We start from the raw sequence: 23,090 nt of genomic DNA, 5'->3' as shown, positions 1-23,090 counted from the left end.
CACACATATACACTTCTATACACTAGATGGCAGAGAGAGAGAGAGAGAAGCAATAGGATCTCATCACACAGTAGCATAGTGTGAGTCATGGTACGTTGTCTGGCCGTGCACTAACAGCAATTGCATCTGTAAGATCATGATTTCATCCATCATCGGCACTGCTAACGTTAACTGCCCGCTGGAACAACTGACAGACAGAACGCGGTCATCTACGGCGTCATTCTAGAGTCATACAACTTCCTTCACATGCTTTCCTTGAAGCGGCCGAAGCGATTATTGGAAATATGGACCGACATTTGTTCTCCCAGTCTTTTGATCTCCTTTCAACGAGGACTATAATCACTGATTCAACGCCGCCGCTTACCGTCATCTCGAAGATGTCACAGCAGTGACAACATCAGCAGCAACAAAATCATGGTACACGATAGAACACAACTAGTCTCCATCTCGTTCTTTCCTTGAGAGCGTTGTGTAGTTGCCGTTGCTGGCGTCAGCGTCGCGGCTTTTGCTTAAGCGCAAGACAAGGTATTCCAGCTGCCGAATATGACAAAATCAGCATATCCAACCGGCCACCAGTCAATAACCGGCCGGTTTATGCAATGTCGCCTAGATGCCTCGGCGGATGGGCTGGCGTTCGCCTTGTTGTTCGACAATAAATACGATTCCCGCTGAAAATTTAAGCGTAGGCTTTGCTTAAATTGGCATTGGTAAAAACGGAAACACGACCAGTGTCTACTCGCCCTTCTCTTCACTCGCCTGCAATCGTTTACAGTAATACTGCTAGGAGTAGTTATGTGCAGTTATAATCATAACAGGGCAATTCGAACGATGAAAATTGATCCGTTAAGTACTGGCCCACGGCGGCGGCGCCGCCACCGACACCACTAGCATGTTCGACGCGCGCGCGCAATTTTCTTCCTCTCATTCTACTCCGTACTGTTTGTCTATTCGTGAGGACGCTCTTGTCTGTGTGTGTAGGTGTGAGTGCATGCGTGCGTGCGTGCGTGTGCGCGCGCGCGCGCGCGCGCGCGCTCGCGTGTGTGTGTTTGTACAAATGTTATGCATGGTTTGCCTTCATGCTGCTAGCTGTACGCCGCCAGTAGGCTGGAATGATAATGTCCCTGGCAGGGTAACGAAGTGCGCCATTGTCGTCTGCTCTCGTTCTAAGCAAATCATCCTCACAATTAACAGCACCAGTACCACTATTACACTACGGTACTTCTGCTACAGTTCGAGCAAAATAGATGTCGCGCCGCCGCAGGTCGCGCACGGCAAAAAAAGACCGTGACGTCACGAGCTCACTCACATCATACAGACGAACGACACATCGACGGACAGACAACGGAATGGGCAGGCAGACAGAGAGACGAGCGGCCGCTACTGCCGCTAGTCTTTGATACAAAGCAGGCAGAACAAAGGAGACAAGAGTTACTGGGATATGCCCAGATGGGCACTGTAACATTGTTGCCAGCGACAACAACGGTTGCTTAGCTGACGCGCGATATACATTCCTAGTTAGATATCCAGATATAGATGGATAAATGTGTGGTTTACGTCACCAGGACCGCATGAACCTATTGCCTGCTGCATTAGCAACGCTAGTGGTAGTTGTAGTGAGAGCAAAAATACCGGCGCGATGGATGGTGGTGAGGGAAATTGAAGCCGGAGAAGGAGAATACTCAAAAGGACAAAATGCGCTAAAATGGTATTCCTGATGTGACTATTGTTAGTATTTGCATCGCTGCTGCTATTGCTGGCATTACTAGTGACAGTTAAGATTCTGGAAATCTAGTACGCGACTAATAGTAGAACACACATACGCTTTGGGAAGGAAGCAAGAGACGGTGAAATTAATTGGTGTCGGCTAAAACAAGGCTATTAACGACCCCTATTATTATTATCATCAGATGAAAATAACAATATATATATGTATATATATATATATATATATATATATATATATATACATAAAAAGTGTAGAAGCTAAGTAAGAGAGAGAACTTTAGTCCATATGATATTTTAATTTCTCTATTATTACCTATGATGAACCACGATAAGCATGTTGCCAGTTGCGTAACTGGTTGCTTTGTATTCATTAGAATTATTGACGATAGAACGCTGTTACACTTTTCTTTCGAAAGGCCAGAAAAAGTAGTAGAAGAGGATGAGGTACGAACGGTCGCATAAGAAAACGTTTTTACCTAGCGTCCACTTTAATTAATTAAAAATAATCAGAAAGCTAAGTATTTACCCTGATATATGTAAGTTAAGCAGGCAAACATGTTCCCAGCTTTATTATATGTAGTCCGAGCTTGTCGTCGACAAAATAGATAAAGGACAGACGGATAGATATATATATATCGAAAACAAATAAGTCTGTCTTTTGTTTATTTTGTCGACGACAAGCTCAGGCTATATAGTTGGTAGATCGTGTCTCCGCGATAGTGAAGCTGGGAACATATCTGCCTACTTAAGTCAGAAACTCCTCGAATAGGTTCGAATCCGGGGATCGACACAATTCCTTTCGGGCTGGAACGAACCAGCCGTCTGAAGTAATATCAAGCAGGCGTGGAATAAGATCTTTAGGCAGCGAATAGCAACTCTGTGGATTGGCGGCGATGACTGTGGCCACCAACGCTAACCCACCGCTACTGCCTATTTATTTATGGCTCTGCGTTACCTGCCTGCCTGCCTGTCCTTGTCTATCCCAGCTCTGAGCTATAGTGTGTGCTTGCGCGTCTAAGTCTTTCGGTTGTCTCAGGCTGCACCGCGACCGACCGTGCTTCACTCAGCAGTGCTTCGCTCACTAGTCTACCATTTGGCCTGCATCATTTACTAACATGACCACTGCTGAGTCAACTTACCAGTAAGTAAGAGAATCACCAGTGATTCTCTACCCCTCATAGTTTCTTCACATTTCTACTATGGAGAAATGAGCAGTTGATTATAGCGGCCATTCCGCTGATGGTATCGTCGTTGCTGGTTCACTGACTGCGGAAAGACTGATTGTTATGAAGCGCGCGACAGCTACTGCAACCGCGCTAATATGACGCACTTGCTGTGAATACAAATATAATAATCGAGTAATTCATTTCGCTTTTGCACGTCTCCTGCGCGTACTCTCTTTCCCTTTGTCGGCGTGCCTTTCTTGTTGTTTGCCCGTCTGCACGCTCAGTGACATGCGTGCTCGGCGATAGCTGTGGAAATAATGGTGGCGGATCAGCTGGCTTATTTTCTTTTGTGCTTCTTCTCGTCATTAACACATAGGCTGGAGGGCAAGGGACGTGGGTGTTCATTGTCGGAGAATAAGTAAACCTTCGCAATGTTGCTGCCACGGTAGCACCGGCCAAACACAGGCCTAAATTTAGCCTGACAACAGTAAAATGTAAAGTCGCGGAGTACACGAACGGACGGGCAAGGGAAGCAGCGCCATAGCACTTAGATGTCAACTCTGGGATCGCCGTACAGGGTTAGTCGGAGGTGGGGCGACGAGGAAAAAAGTATGACAGATACACAGATGAACAATATGTACGTATACACACGGGGGCGACATCAACGGCACCTTGTCTCAACAGTAGCCATGGAAGCGTTTAGTAGAGGCCACTGCAATCTGCAGTCCGCAACACGAGGTCTTGGGCGCATAACATTGGAATTACTAACGGACACGTTCAACCGACTGCTATCCGACTGAAGGCGCATTTAACTATCTTTTAATAACAATATGTTTAATCACTTAAACCTTGTTGCATATATCAGATCTCAAACAAGAATGAGAAAGGAAGCAGCGAGAAAACTATCGATATCAAAGTTTAGGTGCAAGAAACGCTGAAACGCAGAGAGGCACGCGCGTATTTGATTCGTCAGTTCAATAGGCAAAGCGATTGTCAATGATCAATTATTTGAGAACAAGTTTGAGCAAGCAAGGAAGCTTCGCCGTAGCACTTAGTCATTTGTTAAGGAACTACACTACTTTCCTTTTATGCGATCGAAGAAAGGCTAGAAGACGGAAAGTTTTATCCGTGTATCTGTACACCTCCACCTTAAAAACTAACCATCGCCGGAAGCTCTGTATGACGACATAACGAACAAAAGCTCCTTTATCCGAATGTTGTAATCAACGCGACGCGGCGCACAAAGCTGCTCGTTCTACATAAATGGCGGTCAACATAGACGTCTCCTAGAGGAAAGCATTTGTGCAAAAGGTCATGGGAAGATAGCGGGAAATACCATTCTGTTGTATGGCTTCAGGCAGGGCACAACGCGTCACTGTGCACCGTGGCAGCCGGCGTTGCCGGCTCTAGGTGCGTCAGATGGAAAGATTACAGGTCTAAACAGGTAGAAGGGCGTGAGCGTAGCGAGCGAACCAGAACAGTCTTCGACTCGGGAGACAGCACAACTGATTGCAAAGTCGTTGGTTTTTTACCGCTTCGCATGAGCGGTCGAACACGTCAGTGGATCGGTGCAACCTCGATATTAGAGTGTCTGCTCTACAAATGAGATTATTTCTACTGCAATTGGTGTACCCAGGCGACCCTAAAGCACGCATGAGCTGGCTAAAGAACACCGAGCAAAAAAACTCGCTGAATACGCCATTCAAAGGGCATAATATTAAAAGCGAGCAATGAGGCCAGTTCGACATAAACAAGCAGAACCTAAAATGTGTTAGAGATAAAACCGCATGTTTTGTAACATCGCAGAGGACACGACACAGTTGCCCGGCCATAGTGTGACTGAGAACTTTAAAAGATATTGGTTCAATGCGCGCCCAGTTTTGTAACAGTTTCATGCAAGAACTTAAATGTTTGTTCAATAGCGCGATCCGTAAGCGTTTTATTAAATTTAATTATTTTCGGACAAGTTTCATAATATATGTACAGATGCAGCAGAGAAGAACTTCCCATTTGTACTTGCGCCAGCTTTTAGACACTGATATTTCTAGGCTTACCCAGAATGGCGCCGAGTGCATCTCGGGTATTAGACTTTCACAAATGTATTTATTGAGGACTCGGAAGCTAATGCGGCATATTTTAACACTAGAGACATTTTACCCCCGCCTTGTATAGCAGACTACGTCACACGTGTCGCATGGTTATCAATCGGTAGATGATGCTCAGAAGCTGTCTGAATCTCGCGCGTTCTTTTGTGCTACTGCCGCGATACTCGGGTTGATATAAATGGCGACTTTCGATGGGTCGTCGTCGGCCATCTCTTTTCTCCAAATCCTACTTCTGGGTACAACTGACCGTGTTGGACTAACGCCGTTTTCACTGATCTAACACCACAGTCATCTTTTAGATAGGAGCCACAGGCAAAGACTTAAATAACATGACGTTATTCTTCGAGCCTTATTGTCTCGCAATAATAACAACAACAACAGCAACAACAACCTACTGTACTTTTTCAACAATTGCACTACACGTCTCGTAGGCTCGAGTTAAGAACTATGGTACTTTATAAAACTAGTATCCGTTTAGATTACTAGCAGTACTTATGACTGGTATAACAAGCTTGCGATAAGTTACTTGGTATAACTTAGCAGCAAGAGGCTTTAACTATTAATTCAAATAGTTAATCATAGTGCAAGAGAGTACTTCTTCGATCCGACTGTTGTTGCTTACTAAAAAATATATTCATATAGGACCAACTCGCACGAAAAATAATATAAAAATAATAAGAAATTTTTGAGTTGCCAATATTGATTGTCGATTTGTGCATCTCAACTTGCAATTAAGCCCCGCTGGAAAGCAAACAGAAAAACATTTAATGCACAGTGCAGTGAACGGCCTTGAAGGCAGGCACAATATTAGTTTCCTAATAAAAGAGCTACAAATGCAGCCAAAGCTGTAACTGGTAAAGCCTATTTGCCTAACTGCTCTAGCAAAGGCCGAACAGAACGAGCTGGGATTCCTATTTCGTCAGAAAGTTCAAATCAAAACTTATACAAGTTAAACGCAACGGCACTCAGGCAATATTTACTTGTTAGCTTTAATAGTTTGCGGAGCTGTATGATGAATGTCGTGCAAATTGTCCACGTTTGTTACATTAAACTTAGTATTTTTTAAAACACGTTCTACCTTTTGTTTCCTCATTCTCCAAGTCGATTTTCACGACATCGAAAGGAAAAAAGCTTTCGATTAAGCCGTTGTTTCGCAAAGCCGTGGCCCGCCAGTAGCTAGTGCGAGAAATCATTGTCACCTGTTGGACACCTATAATGCATGTGGCATACGACGTTGCCAACGTATATATGGCCGTATGAAGCCTTTCCACCGCGCATATAAGGCCCATGTGAACGCACAGAGCAGCTATAGAATACCAATAGCGACGCTGCGTGTGCTTCGTGTATGTCGAGATAATAGAAATCGAACATTTAAAAATAGATGGAACAAACGAGTTAAATGGAATAAATTAAAAATGGCCAATAAGAAATATCAAAGACTGATTACGAGAGTGTTTATTCGATGATTGCCGTCGTTGTATCGGCGGCGGCGACGACGACGACGCTGACACGTCGTCCTGTGTAGCGCTCGTGTTTGTTGTTATATGGGTCTTCGTTGTTTTCAGCCGCCTCTCGTCCGCTTAACAGATAAAGTCAATTTGTATTTGCTAGCGGAAACAGCCAAAGTCACACAGAAAGGTAAACGTCGAATAGCGCAAGTATGATGGCTATACAAATCCGGCACAGTAAAATATTTGCTAGTGAATGCCATGATCGGCTGTTTTCTACGCGTTCCCGTACCACTGACGCCATCCGCCGGGGGTAAAAGTATGATTTACCTAGTCTTGCTAGTCCAAATGGCGTTTTGCTTTACTTTAGCGCTTTTACCTAGAGAGCAACGTCGCTTCCGAATTAAACAGATCTGCTCTATATGGATCGGCGATTAAGTATCGAGGTCTACTTCGGGAGCTGCATTTGGCTTCACGTTGTGCCCCGTTCATGATTACAATGAATTACATAAGCCACCAATTACCACAGCCAAACGGGCATACGGTTGCCATTGCCACCGCGGCGATGTCGAAGCCGACGCAGCGTTCATACGAAATATTGGAAAGAAAGACCAGTAACTGCCGCTGATATTGCATCGCGTCGCCACGGCACCATGGATCATACGTTTGTGCGGCCGTGGCACATCCTATGCGAACCGCCAATTAGTACATAACATGAATATTGACAGTAACATTTCGTGCGTTTCCGCGGACGTTACCGTCGTCGACATAACTAAATGAACGCCAACGGACCGCTGTAAGTGCCAAGTTCAAAGATGTTAACGCCTCACGTAACTCACCTACGAGAGTACCCGTCTATACATCGGAGAAGGGGTAGTATTAGTAATCATAATAATCTAGGACAAATTAAGCGGCGAGAGTTTGATCACGGCTGTTGCGTCGACTGCTCACGCCGGTCCTGTATCTGTAGCTCGTGACCATTATCCCTTTATGTATGCTATGTACAAATAATAGCTGGCTAGTTACGATGCGCAGGCATCAGAGTGACGTAGTATCAAATATTGCATGAAAATAATGGATGTGAGCAAGAGGCGAGCGAAAGTTAACGAAATTATCACTCAGCACAAGATGGATGAATCATAAAACGCACCAAAACGGGGTATGAATGATAATACCTGTCCCTCTTTCACTGACCCAAACATGGCTGTCAGACACGGCACGACGAACGAGTACCACTACTAAGAACGTTTTCGATAATATTAAAATTCGAATTGTCAACAGCTAGCCAAACGCATAGCGGACTATAGAAAGCTGATGATGAACTATGCAATCCCATGTTTGGCTGCCTTCTTTCATATTTTAAACTAGCTAGGTCTTCTGCTCGATGATAGGTCATTACCATGCCCCACTTGTATGTAGCTGTTTCATTAAATAACGGCAACGAACAAGACAATTAATGACATCCAAGGACTACTGGTCCTTTCACTTCCTTTTCATCGAGTTCCGTCCGATCAAGCGAACGAGTAGCGCTCTCTGAGAGCGTCGTACAAGCGACTAATATTATAGGTCACCGTTTAAAACGTGTGCCTAATGAAAGAAGAAAGGTATAAAATGTTTCATACAACGCACAAGTCCTCTCGCATCCGGTAGACGTAAATAGCTACTGTAGTTTGTGTACGTACACTTTTTCATAGCAAATTTAAGTTATCATAACTGATTATGTATAAGCTGTTTGTCATTCTTCTTCATGATTGCACCATACCCGTTTCATAAAACTGTTATAAGACTATCTCAGCACGCGTTGCTGCAAACATCAGTAAAAACATAACACCGGCTTTCATTCAGTGCCACCTGTAATTTTATTGTCATCGCTACTATCTCCGGAGAGTCAGTTTCTTTCGTTTACTCTTCACCTTCCTCGCGGATGACGCCATTCGCCTCGATGTAATCGTAGCAAGTTTCTCCTGCTGGCAATGACTGGCTTTTCACCATTCCCGCCGTTGATAAAACAAAGTACAATAATAATATCTCCTGCCTTGGCTACCGTCGCTGTGTTTTTCTTTGTCCGTTCCTGTATGGGCTATCCGAGCATATAGTCTAGTCAGTGCCATCTCTCGCTGACGCCAGGGAGAAAAAGACAGGGGCCAGACGACCGAGGCCAAACAGAACAGAAACCAACGGAACGGAACCCGCCAGACAGAACAGTATACAACGCGCCTGCGCGCGTAACCCAGCGGCAAAAGTGCGCACACGACGACGGCATAACGCCAGCAGTAATACGACTTCTTCTATTTACTCTCTGCTCTCCTTTTGTCGCTATCAACATGAAACGAATGATGACGGCGATACCAATGGTGTGAAACTGACAAAATAGGCCAAAACAACAGAGCACTAACGGCCGGACATATAGTATAGGTACTGGCTGATCGTCGTCACCACCGTCAACCCCGAAATATGAAGTATCTGTTCCGAAAACCTCTTGCTTCTACTGCTGCGGTTAAACCCCAACGATTTTTTGGCAGACCTTAAAGAAAGGCACACTCAGACAAATATATAATACTTTGCGTATGTCGTTCCCATCGACATGACAATGTGAGTACACGCATCCATAAATACGGCTGCCATCACGATGCACGTATGCAAGCGAGCATTATGGCTTCGTGAAATAAACCTACGCACGCCTTTTCGATTAATCCAGGTCCGTGGGCCTGCTCTGTACGCATAGACCCATTATAGCCCAAAGATTCTGGCCCAAACCAGGGTACCAAGTTAATTTGGCACCTCGTGCCGCTATGGGGCACGACGTCGACTGGCATCAAGGACTCCACAGCACACGATATTCCCTTGCCTGTTTGCGGCTGTGCCGGTTCCGTTGTTTGCCGCTGGTTGCTTGCCGCAGTACAAAGGCAGCTGTACGAGCGGCGGCGGCGGCTCCAGGGCAACGGCGGTTGTCCTGGCTGGCACCCGTCATCGCTACCCGCAGCGTCGCAGCGGTTTGCCAGAACAACTGAAGTAGAACTGGAAAGCCGCTACAGACACTGCTGCTTCTGTTATCGTTTCTAGCTGACTCAGTCTAGCTGTTGCCCTTCACTGACGTGAAACGTTTTTTTCACTTGCCATAACCGGCGTCGTACGCCGGCGACTCGCTCGCTTGATCGGATAACTGCTAGTCTAGATAGCATAAGCTGGCAGTGGTTGTCAATGCTGCGGAACGTGGCCGTTGTGTGACGCGCTCACGTAAAACTTTGCCAAATTCACCTGCTGTTCGAGAGGCGCGTCTTTGTTGCCTAAAGGCTCGTTATTTTGGTACTGGACGGCTGCCTGCTTACTTGCTGGCTTTGTTGCGCCGTTAGGCCTAATAGGATGAGAATTTTATGTGAATTAGCTCTCGCCGTCACTGCCCTGCTCACTCCCGCGGGAGGCAATGAACGAATCAGACACAGCAGTAGCCTTGTCGAGCCGATCACCGATGGCGGTTACGCCAAGCGACGAATCAAACGTTTGCTTGACCGGTGGTTCGAAGTCAGAACATTCACTTCTATAGACTGCGAACACTATCAGAGGAGCGACAATATTGCGATTCGTTCTCCGGGCCGCTTGTGGCTGTATGGAGTCATGACGGCGATCAGCTGAAGTTTTAGCCGGGGCAGTAACTGGCTAGCCGGCCGGCCAGCCGGCTGGCTGGCTGGCTTGCTAACAGCTAACTGACGGAGGCGAGCTGGCGCCGCGACGCTGCTGTTGAGAAGTTGAACTACCTTGAACTGCTGACAGAAGCATGCAACGTTAAAAAGGACAATACAAAATTGCTGCCAAAGATTCGTCTGCCTGGGTATAATCCGACGTCGAGCAATCCACACCGTGTCTGCGGTTACAGTTGCGATATGTGTACATGTGTGCGTAATGGCGTTTGGCGGAACCGGAAAACACGACCCTGGCTGGTATAAAAAGCCCGACATTACCTATATTACCCCCTCAGGTTGTTGATTACTGTGTTAGGTACTGTTTTCCTATGGCTCCATTACATGCATAATTACACGAACCAATAAACCGAAAGCTCCATTAAACATTTAACACAAGTCCCAATAGCATCCAAATCATATATGTATACGCGTTTTATTAAACAGTTCTAAATACTATAAGTACACTGAAAGATTGATATGAGACCGTCTGCAGAGAGGGTCTATCTATAGAAACGTAAGGCATTTTTGTTATACGCCACATTTAAGTTGACTAGACACGTGAACAGCCAGCTGTTTCCATCATCACGATTCCTAAGGAGACCATAACAATTTTTGATATAACTCGCTGAACAATATAACCTGTATCCATTAAATTTTCTGCATATCACGTTGCCACAACACGTGGGGAGTAAAGGCGCCCTTGAGTAGCAGTCTTTTGTTTATTCCGTGGAATCCTATGCGAAGCTCTCACTTTTCGGCGACATTCACTGGTTCTAAGAATGGGCTTTGTACAGTATTCTTATCCGTGTTCAATTTGTGCTGTTTTTAACGCGATTTCCCTGCAGAGACCTACTACAAGTCTTTTTTTTTTCTAACCTAGTGAAATGTAAGGATAAAGCGTGCATCATAGTACGTCAAGAGTAAAGGCTAAACACTTCTTATAACGGTCTTTTCAGGGAAATTTCACGTGCTAAAAAAACATCACCTTCCTTTGTCACTATGCAAATTATCGATCCTTTTAAGATTACTATTTTGTTCGGTTAACAAATTGCCTGCAACCATCATTACACTGATGTCGGCGCCGTCAAACCTTTAATGTGGATGTAATACTCACCTGAAAATATGGTGACTGGAGTCTAAGTAGAGTCTTTTGTTTAGTGATAATCGCATAAAAGCTTTTATGTTTCTTGTTTCAAGGGCAATAAGTTGTTGAATTTGAGTATGAATATAGACATCGTAAAAATGTCTTTCTTTTGTGCGACTTGCTGCACGGTGGGCATCCATCCGTCAGCAGTACGTGAAAGATAGAAAGGGTAGTAAAAAAAAAAAAAAAAAAAAGAAGTTTGCCTCTCTCTTTGACATCGCCTGTTTCGTCCGTTCTCGCATTACTGCGTTAAGGATCAGAGAGACACGTTCGTTCTAGGCTTCCTACCCACGGCACTCCTCTTCCCCTTTCTGTTCGTCCGTATGTAGTCGTTTAGTCTTCCCATTCTCGGCCTCCATCACAGACGCTCTTCTTTCTTTGAAAGCAGAGTACATCTCCGATTCCAGGCAGGGCTGATCCCATAGCGAATCTTGTGATTCCTGCCACGTGCGTTACTCTCCGACACTGAGCAGACCGATAGACGTGGCTCAACTCAGAAGAAACGTTTGTTCCCTTCCACCATCAACACTACCAAGCCCCAGAAACGACCTACAACCGACCCAGCAGACCCTTTTTCTGTATTCGTTTCGAGCACTGCCTGGTGCGCGGCCCATGCCAGCATCTCCTCCACTTCTGCGTCAATGGTTCAATCGTCGTCCCCTCAGAGTGCCCTCGCCATTTTCTTGCCACACCTCTTCCAGAGTCAGTAGTATGCTGCTGCTTCTATATAGCAGCAACCACACCAAAACTGCCATTGGTTCCTTCCCACAAAACAGGCAAGACTGGTTTAAGCGGTAGTAAGTCCAAGTCAGCCAGTTCCCTGTCAGTACGGAATACCAATCATGTCCTACTACCCTTCGAACTAGACACTCTCTGAATTCTGGGGGCGGCCGATGGTAGTGGCTCCTTATAGTGTAGTCACCTACCACCACGGTCACGACTGGTCGCCTCAACAGCGCCGGTGCCGCGGCCCGAACTATTGGCCATGGCAAGCACGGTCGGGACTACCGAACCCCTGCTGCAAACGCGGCAAGGAAGCAACCGTTGTGACTTAACACTCGGTTCTACAGATGGTTTGCCATTGTCCTTTTCGGTAGACACGGTCAGACTGATGTACAACATCCAGGCATCCAGCTACCACTGTTCGTCAGCAGCAGCAATCAGCAGAAACGGCCAGGCACCATTTTTTGTTTGGTGAACGATAATAGAAGAAACAAGAACCTGCCTTAGAGTGATTGATTGATTCATTTGCGTTCAAGATTGCTCCAGAATCCATATGATGCTACTTAAGCATGCGTAAGAATGGGTTAATAATGGCTGACAATTGTGACATAGTTGCTAGCATGATTTTACGCTTCTGCAGATTGCCAATTTCCTTAGCCTGTTTCCTTTTTCACTACCGGTCCAAGTTATCGAACTGTACGCGATTGGTCGGGTACGCACCTTACGCCTGCATGAAGACAATATAGACCCATCAAGGCACTGTGGACAACGCAACATAGCAAAAAAACAGTTGTGTTGGCACGTTTTCCTTCCTATGCCCTGTTGAATAGAAACAGACGTTATCGATTTATCACAAACATATTGACGTGTGCATATGGAGAAATGATCGGTGTTTCGTTTCGAAGCATCAAAGTTGGAAAACATTGTGGTATGTACACGTAATAATGAAGATTGCTAATTCCGATGTGGATGAAATAGCCTGAACAACATAATAACACGTTACATCAGTACCCTGTCAAGCTGTTACGGCAATCATCGCCTATTACCACCTCCGCCTTCAGCTTCCGTACATTGTACAGTGCGAAAACGCCAACAAAGGTAGAGCACCGCCGCTGCTCGTCGAATCTACGATCGCTTCGCCGGCCGCTATCGCTACGAAAAACAAAGCCTGTTAGCCAAGTAGCGAGTTCAAAGCTACCCAAACAGCTACATCATAGTTAGATGACTGTGTGCCGTCCTTCGCCGTACACAGTAATGGTACTCTCTTGCTGTTACATAACAGCTGTCCTGGATGGATGAACGTATGGTTAGGCTGATCGGGAGGTAGCTGACTAGATATAGCAACGGTGTAATTCTTTTCATCGTTCACTATGTCGGTCCTATCCGTGTCGGTGTCTCTCGCTGACCCGTCTTCCTCAGCTGTTCCTGCCATCGTCCTTTTATGCTGATGATGGCGTCGAGTGAACCCCGTCAATCGCCGGCTTTCTCCGCTCTTTCGCCGTTCTCTCTCGCTGTTACGTATGGGGCATTACGTAGTGGGATGACTACAAAGAAACAGAGATAATAGGCAACGACGACGAAAGAGTGCGGCCGCGTCGCAGCGATCATGGCTGTAGCAAGACAAGCAGGAAAAACATAAAGATGAGGGAATCGTCTACCAGCAGCTGTAAAGCCACTCAATTATCCGCCATCACACCACACAATAGGTAACATTATTGCGGTATAGTTTATTCATTCACCTGTCGTCACGTAACGTCGGACGAGGAGGAAATCGTTGCGGAAAATGGCAATTGTTTCAATTAGTTAGTTCCCTACACATGTATATATGAGGTGAAAGTATGCTTCCTGGCGATTATGACTATTCAATATATCCTTGATCCCCGAACTAAATAAAGTAGTCTATGTAAATAACTTCGCAACAGTGGCCGCGAATTAATCGGATCGGTGCAAGGTACAAAGCTATTAAAATGTCACTCGAATACGTCACACACGAAAAACTCCAGTGAGATTAAATTCCTGAGCTAATAACAATAGACCCAAAAATGCCAAACCTCAAAATAACTAAAAAGTTCATAAAACGCATAAAGTTTGAAAAAAAAAACTGACCGTTGGCGCTAATATACACGACTCAATTGGCAGTTAACACTCTCCTTCCAAGAACAACCGTTAATTTATATATCAAAAACTTAGGTGTATCAAAAATGACCGTATGGCTTCTTAAAGCCCTTTAGATCTAAATCCTAATTAGGATCTCTCGGCTCGCCTCATATAAAATTCTCCCCCAGATTTTGCAAAAGCAGTATGGAAGCTTAGAATAACATACACCGTCAATTTCAAGCATAAAATAACATTTTTAACTTTGGTAGGTGTTGGTCCTACGCGGAAAGGTATATGTAAAACTACATCTTTGCTCAATTCCGAAAACGACGCACTGTTGTTTGCCCAAACAAACTTGTTGTTATGTCTCAAGAAAAACTGCGATTTCATTCGACGTTAAGAACAGCAAATGAACAAACAATCCGCCAAAGTTTTCGCCAATTTTAACACACCACCCTGTATATATTACATGGAACGCATGTATATACATTTATATTTCCCCTTCCACCATGCCAAGTAAGCTATGTCAGCTGATTACACCGTAGACCAGTACAACGAATCTCATGTACACAGTAACTATTCCCGCATTTTTTAGCTATGATTCAATGACGCCTAGGGAACTCTAAACCGTACCGCATCAATCCATGTACGCGCAAGTTGCACGTTACCACATAGCAGACCTTGTACAACGTAATACGACGGGAATTGAAACGACGGCTCCCAGGGGCAAATAATAGATATGCTATCGACACTATCGATGCCGACAACGCCACCTTACGCAACTTAAAACCATCGAATGGGGACAGCGCGGCAAACGGTGATATAATTTTTGATGATGAGTCTCATGGCTACGGTTCTGATTGTGGATGTTAGATACTAGCGATTGTCTCGGACGCTCGTTTTGCATAAACAGAACAGCGGGTGAGGCCGGCGACTTGAGAAGTGCCTAGAGCATTAAGTTCTGCTATTCTAGGGGTGTCTAAATACTTCGGGCTAATTATGCGTGCTTTACTTTGGCGTTTCGTGCCGAGAGATACGTGTGCACGTTAGGCCTTTAGAAGAGCTTGTTAAAGAAAATTTATTGTCCAAGCGAGGTATTCTGAGAAGCACTATACAAAGACATTACCAAGAATAACAAAAACAGTAGTCATATTAACATCAATTTGTGCGATCTGCATACCCAAAGCCTGCTTTATTCGTCTGCATATCTGTGCATAAGATGATATGACTTTTCAATGTTGTATGGCACAGAGTAACAGTTGCTTTATGTAAGCAAGTAGTGCGTTATGTGAGTGAGTTCTGCGGTGATGTAACGAAGCTTCGCGTGGTAAATTTCGCTTCTTTTCACTACTTCGATGGCCCCTTTTGCGCCGTACGTCGCGCTTATCACGAACGAAGCACAGACAGATGATCTGGGTCTGCCCGCGTTGGCAGAGGGATCTTCTTCATTCTTTGTTGCCAGTGTAACAACAAGTTGCCTGGTTGGGAGCGGCTTCGATGCGCAAAAAGGTTATACTATATCCCTTAACACAAAAAAAGCTGTTATTTCCCTTTCTCTCCCTCTCTCTAGCTGGCGACGATCCACAAAAGAATGAATGAATGAATGAATCGCGCACGCACACACGCCCATTGTGTACAATGCGCGAGCTGCGCTGCACCTGTAGTACAACTGGCAGCCGATGGTTGGGTGTGTGAATGCAATCTACTGACTTTCGCAATGGATCGATAGATGAAAGACGGCTCAAATGGTTAGCCGGAGACTCAATCGTTAGGTAGATAAGTTCGTGGGTTCAACTTAAACTTCCTTCTTAAACTAATGTAAGGTGACGTGCCTTAAAAATGTAATAAGGACATGCTAAACTATGCAGTGTACAAGTACTAAATTCATATTTCCATCATTAAAACAGCGACGTAGAGAAGTTCTCGCATCTCGACATCGCAAATAATCTCCTAACTATAAAAAGGCGTGTGACTTTACCTGTTTGATCTCTATAATTTGTTATCCGTAATGTAGTTCGTTCGTATCGATTACTAAGCAAAAATAGTGGAATATGAAAAATGTAAACTTTTTTATTTGATTTTAAAAAAAAAACACGATATTTCCATAAGCGGCCCATTTTCTATCATGTCCAGAATATTAACAATTTTTTTTTATCTATATATAGTAGCATTGCCAACTTTTTGGTCTATTACAGTTTGTCGACGTAATCCCGTATCACTTAGACTTCAACGGCTTAGTAACGTTAAACTCATATTGATTGTTGTTTTAGGATAGCGATTAGGTACTACAGTGTAACATCATCACCGTTCACTTGCGACGAGTAAATGTCGCCAACGTTTGTAACGGGTTTGCTATTGGCAGGTGGCTTTATGGATGGGTTTGTGTGTTCACCGTGCAGGGTGTGTCTGTGTCAGTCAGTATTTGTCTGCATATACGCCTGTCGCTCCGACGCTATGTGGGTATTTAGTTGGCTAAAGGCCAAAACTAGCGTTGTCGTTATTTGCCCTTGCCATTGCTCCGACTGCTTTCATTCATTCCATTTTTAATTCTGGAAACACATCCTCTCCCCGCCTCCCCCCCGTTTAGCGGCGTCCCTCACTCACGATCCCTTTGCTCTGTGGATATCGCTGCTTTTTTCCAGTAGTGTTTGAGTACGACAATCGCACCCGGGACTCCATGCGCCAGCTGAACCGCCAACGACTCCCTCCTTGTCTGCATCCGTTCTTGTAGATTTCTCGTCATTCACGACAGATAAATGGATGCTTCATGTGTGTTGTCTCACTTCGCTATCAACGCTCATTATTTGTTTGGTTCTGCTGACCTAACGGGACACAGATTGGGCGCATTGACGCTACCGGGTAACGGAATCGCAGTAAACCACTCTACGACCCCATATACATATCTTCTAGTTGCTAGGTAGCCTATTACAACATCTCGCTCTGCTCACTAGTTAACAGTGGAGTCCAGCGATGGCGTTCAATGATTTTTAATTAACAGGCCTTTAGCTGCAAGCGTCAAGCGATTCGCGCCAGGCCGCGTTTCGCCACACACGAACAGGACTTAAGTGCACGTATATGCCCGCAGATCAACGCCGTTCTATCTGAACAGTACCAAAAAGGACACTCAAGCGGCATTTCCCGATCGAGATGGGCACGCACAATCTAGCCAGGCACATCAATGGCTAGTCCTTTCCTTCTGCACGATTAATCTTTGCCAACGTCAGACTAATCCAAGCAAACGACTGCTGAAACATGCGACCGACAACCAATGCTGAGGTGTCACGCTGGAGCTGGCTGAAGGCATGTAGCAACGAACATTGGGTCTGTCGTGTACTCGATCTATTATAACGCATACGCTGAGCTGGCTGTAACGTAGGACACTATTCCACATCTACTTCATGTTCTAGTATGAAGCTAGCAGAAGGTCGCTTTAAAGAAGTGTTCAAGAGAAATGGTTAGTGACAGCGGCGGAGAAAAGTGCCGCCGTGCAAACAGCCAGCTCAACGAATAGCAGCGGCGACAAGACGACTCGAGTCGTTGGGGTGAGCTAGTAATCCCACCGGCTGGTTTACTACCGGTGGTGTGCGCCACCGGAACGTACCGCTTGTCGCGTCACACGTCCAACAGCAATGGCGAACAGGTTTGCTGATATGGCGACCGCTGGCCACGACATCAGCCGCCTGTTGTGTCTGTGTATGTGTGTGTTACCTGCTAGCTAGCGTGCTGTTAGCGTGAGAGTCGTTGCAGGGCAGGTAAATTTCATCACAGCTCGTTGCCGCGGGGGAACATGCTGCAATTTCACGTCGGAGGGGGTACCTTCTTAGCACGTTAAGTCGTGGTGTTCATCATTGAAACAAATAGGCGAGCTGGAGAAAAAGGCTGGAGAGCTGCTCAAAAAAGTGCCATCGCTCCATCTTTCGCATAATCACTATAGTATTTAAGTTAAGTTTAAATACAAGTAGATTAAACAGTTTCGCATCTGAGACAACCCTTTTCACGTAACACACCGGCCGGTCGCGGTCTCTGTTTCGAAAAACTTCTCAAGTCTTAATAACAATGACAACATATCTTTTGTATGCAGGTACTGCATTCGTGTTTCTTTGTTGTCGTTAGATAATGTCCCAACCCATCTCAATTCGAGGACGAGTGAAAGCGTCTTAAACTTCCTCGTTAACGTTTACGCACAAAAACCGTGTCTATGTTATAGCACTTCCCCTATGGTAAATTTCGTTCAAAAATGACTATTGTTGTTATCATTAGCATCATGAACATCATCCCCGTTGTCGTCGTGTTGTTGAAGACAACAATTTCTAGTTGTATCCCTGGGGCAGCGACTTCATTTTGCCGTAAAACGTTCCGGGTACGTCTACAGCCTGATATGTTTCTAGCAAACTGAGCAGCTGGTCGGAAATACTTGATTTGAAGTGTTAATTTATTACCTTATATTTGTCCCGGAGGGCATTTGGGTCCCATGTATTTCATAGTTACGTAGACGCTATGAGGTTTCTTGTTCTATGCGGTTGCGCTGTACATGGGATTCATCAAAACGAACTTAGCACAGGTATGATTTAGATATGATTATGAGTATTATTGCTTGCACTACCATACGCTAAAGAACGCTATACAAATGGCGTCCGATCGCTGCAACGATTCGTGTATTTACCTACGCCCAACGATTAAAAGCATCTCGGCGAATTACGAGCTAACGTTTCATTTGTGTTTTCGTGATTGTGCCCGCCAAAATCTATCTCGACCTGCGTACCCAAGAATCAGCTAATGGCTTCTATAACGTTCCAAATCGCTACATATGTACGTCAATACATCCACAAGAATCATTACCGGTACGCCAAAGAAAGAAGAACGCGCATTCGATGTGTTGTTGTTGTTGTCACGATCAGCTGATCGTCCTAATGTTGGAAAGCCCACGCGTTTTCATATTGTTATGTCTCATTGAAAGGTCGCCATTTCAAGTTTGCGATCGCCGAGACTAATCGACCTGACGTTGTGGCCCATTGAGACGCCTTGAAGGCAGCTGACCCGCTGTTACCATCCGTCTGGTTGTGCTCGAAGCTTCGCTCGTGCAGACGAATGCGTACGCTTATCCACATGCTCACCTTGTCGCTGTCTAGTTCATCGGACGTCATCAGTAAGAACGAATGCGCAGACTCGAGCTCCGATGATACAGAAAGTATTTTTTTTTTTTGCTATTAGTGTAAGGAACGCAGAAAGCAAACATACAGATGAAGATAATTACGTTACAAATTCACACTCTAATTGTAATCATTAAACGTTCTCGTCCCATTATGGGAATAGAAGATAGAAGAATTGCCGTATGTCAGATTAATCGGTCGTTCATTCTAACCACACTGAAACTGGCCACAGTCTGCTGGCACAAAAAGTGACTATACGTAGTATGATTCACTGATTTTTTATTTCATTTGGGGGTAGCGCAAGAACGAGGAACACGATGCTGGTTCGAGGAGAGGTCTGCGCGCATGGGGAGAAATACTCAGTCTATTGTCGCCACTTGTTGCGTCGCTGTGCAAAATCACGTTTTTCTATTTGCGATATTCGGTGCAGGTTATGTCGACCAGCATAAGACGAACTCGTCACGCTGCGCTAGAGCGCTACGGCCTCCTCATACAGTCAACATGGCAACAGAATCTGTGTGGTTAATGTTCTAAGAAGGGGGAACGCTTCTAATGCGTTGGATAATTAGGTATTTTCCACTCTTACTTCGTGTCTTGCCATTAAATATTCAATGTTAAGCTCAGATTCGCAAACGCTTTCTAGTTGTCGGTAATGAAAGGATGGTGTTAAAGAATCGAAGATTAAACTCGTACTCTATCGGGTTCGATGTTCGATTGAAGTGCTAGCCGATTCTGGGTCAGGACTTTACCGTTTTTTTTTTTTAAAAAAAAACTGCTAACAGAATAATAGAAATGTGACTAAACCACTTAACATTATAGTATTTTTCAACTACTTTCTTATAACAAGCAGACGAAAAACAGGTAGTCGTTTGTTACTGAAATATGTAAGATAATGTTCAAGTTCTTAGCGGATTTGTATTGTGCTCAGATTTTTATCTTTGAGCAGTTTCCTTATGATTTTGTATGCATCACAAGCAGTCTTTGAGATTTTCATCGAAAAGGTCCGATGCTTTGCTTATATGATGGAATGAAATGGCTAGAAGGATCTTTCTTCAGCTTCCCTTAGATAGCCTCACAGCCAAATTAAGACTGGGACTAAAGCTTAGAATGCAAGCTTTTACAGTTTTATAATCCTCACGTTTGTCTCCTGGCTTAAAACCAATCCCAATTTCGTAGAGATTTTATGGCACACATGAGTGCAACTAAAGGGGGTCTCTATTCGGCACCCACTTTTTCCGCACCCGTCTACCATGGGAATGATTTCAGGCGAGTCAGTGGCCAAGTGTAGGGTTTGACTAGCTGTCGTAGTGAAATCGTAGTCGCGGTAGTATCTGTAGCAGTTTGTAGCCAGCCCGAATAACGACGATCCAGCCGGAAAGCGCAGGCTTTTTCTTTTCGCTGGTTTCTAGTGCTTTTCTGTCTAGCCTTTGCTACGGCAAAGACAATGATGGGTAGATAAGACAAGTCGGTTTTGTCTGGTTTCACTGAATTTCGATTTATTCTATTACCCAACTCAATGCGGTTAGCTTACTTTTACCACTGCTGTCACAAGAAGAATAGCTCTTGCTCCTAGCTTCGCAGCTCGTTCCCCCGTTGTATAAAGAGAAGGTGCATGGGATGAGACTTCGCTGCTCAGCGAGCTCAAGATAGCAGCTTGGTCGTCAGAATGTTAGCAAACCCAGTCTCGTTCGGTCGCCATAGAGCCGACACCCCAGGCCGCTTCTTTTTCACACGCATTCCTCTTTCTGCAACGCAGTTTGAACACAGTACGAATAGGGATTTCTCGTCTTTTGGTGCCTATCGAGTAAAAGGTCACTCTCCTTCCATCGGAAAGAATCGTGCACCTCACTAATCGTTGCAACTTGGAATCGAAGCCGATTTACTGCATACCAGAAGCAATATCAATACAGCCAGGAGCACCAGGCAACCGACGAACGAGGTTAGATAAGAAATTTGGGAAAGCCAGATCTCACTTCAATCTTTGGAGTAAAGCTGTTCTATCGCAACTACCTCTCCTGCCGAAGTGTATGTTTCGTGCTCGGTGCACTCGTACAGAAAGACATGCGAACGCCTATCCATACTCGAGTGCTCCATATAGATGCTTCATATGTGGTTAGCCGTTGATGGCTATATGCATTCTTCACAACATTGCTCATCGTGGTATGGCAAGTTATACTACAATATACAATAGCACTTAAAATAGCGTAACGCTACACTTTTATCAGTGACATCAGATTATAGCATCCTACCTCGTTGCCGCGATGCTGGTAAGCAGAACAATACAATCACGAATGCCCAAAAACAGCCCCGCCAAAGAAAGAGGTGGTCTATTTACGTCGAATCGCTATGCATCGCATAATAAGACACATTCTTTTCAGCGCGCTAGAAAAGATCTGCGCACAAATGAATGATTGATTCATTTGCAAAACGTTCCGGCGTTGATGTTTAAAAGCAAGACAAGACATCGATTAATTTATGATGATTCAATGAGGTTGTTCCAATGGCCACGGCTAATACATGCATCGTGCATTGAATCATTCGTCTGCACGCTTCCACTTTCCTACACGAAACAGAACTATACTCAAAATGTTGGATCTGACGATCCGCTGTTTCAGCTACAGGTTTGATTGACGAAGCCATCAAGTACGAAAAAGCCAGCCACTGCTCATTGACCATAATTCATTTCTACATATAGACACGATCGCGCGCAGTGTCAACTCACTGTGGTTAGCTACTTCATTAATGCCAGGTACAGCCGCTAACGATGCATGACGACCCGACCAATTACGGTGGCGTACATGTGTCTATATAATCAGCACTAGCATCAGGCCGCGTGTTGTGTCAAATATAAACGATACAAGCGTCATAGATGCCAGCACAGCAATTTCTTAGTGCAGTTTATGCCATTACTGTCTACGAGTGAGGATGTGCTGTCGTGCGTAGATTTGTGTCGATGCTAAGGCTTTCCTGGTCTTATCTGAAGATGACGGTTGTTTGCGTTTGGGCGATGAGTGGGTCGCCGCCGCTGCTCATAGGCCGCTCTTCTCCCTGGCAGCTACCGTGCGATGCCGAATGTTTGGTCACAATCCGTAGTAACTTGTCAGCAATAACTGAAGCAGTAACGAGTCGTTCTTAATATTTCATTGAGTCGCTCGTTCGTCGTGCTGGGTCATTTCCTTGGGTCTGCTCATAATCAAGTAGGATGTCACGTGTCGCTGCTTGTGTTGCCGACGACGACGATGGAATCTCCTCGCATTCAATCGGCGCGCTAAACAGAACTAATCGGGACTGCTATTGATGAAAAGAGCGAAGCGAAAAACGCCAACGTTCTCGGACGACGGCCGGGTCAAGCTGCATCGATGTTCATAACCGTCCAACGTAACAATGACGGGAAAAGTGCCGGTTTTGAACGACATGCCAAGCCATTGTGTTTGATCACTGTATATTTACGCGTAACCAAGCACAAAAACAACGACAATATCCATAGTAATAGCACTACTATCATATTACATTTACGTATGATTGTCCTTCCTCATCAGAGCTGGTGGATATAAGAGTTCGGTGCTGATCGTTCGGTTTCTAGTGACTAGACAAGAGTGTCAATCAGCTCTAATTCAATTACGCCGATAGATGTTGAGATAAGCAGGTAGATGAAGCGCTGAGGAAACATCTCTTCAGGATTGTCACCTGGTCCTTTACAGTTGTCAACGTTAGACTCCTACCATTTGGCCCGTATTATTTTTACGTATTTCTCGTTCTATGGTCCTTACACTTGAAGGCGTAGATCCGTAAGCTATGCGACAATGGCAATCGAAAGTTTTAAAAAAGGTTAGATGCGCATGCTGTATTCGC

At 44.9% G+C, this 23,090-nt stretch overlaps 1 protein-coding gene across 3 annotated transcripts in view; it reads right to left on the bottom strand.

Moving 5' to 3' along the window:
• Positions 1-23,090, bottom strand: part of LOC111265290 (interferon regulatory factor 2-binding protein 2-A) — a 46,128-nt gene that overhangs the window by 11,110 nt on the left and 11,928 nt on the right. The window lies entirely within an intron of this gene.

Source organism: Varroa jacobsoni, unplaced genomic scaffold, assembly GCF_002532875.2.
Source record: "Varroa jacobsoni isolate VJ856 unplaced genomic scaffold, vjacob_1.0 scaffold_952, whole genome shotgun sequence".
Taxonomy (NCBI): domain Eukaryota; kingdom Metazoa; phylum Arthropoda; class Arachnida; order Mesostigmata; family Varroidae; genus Varroa; species Varroa jacobsoni.
This window is presented reverse-complemented; position numbering and strand designations above follow the sequence as displayed.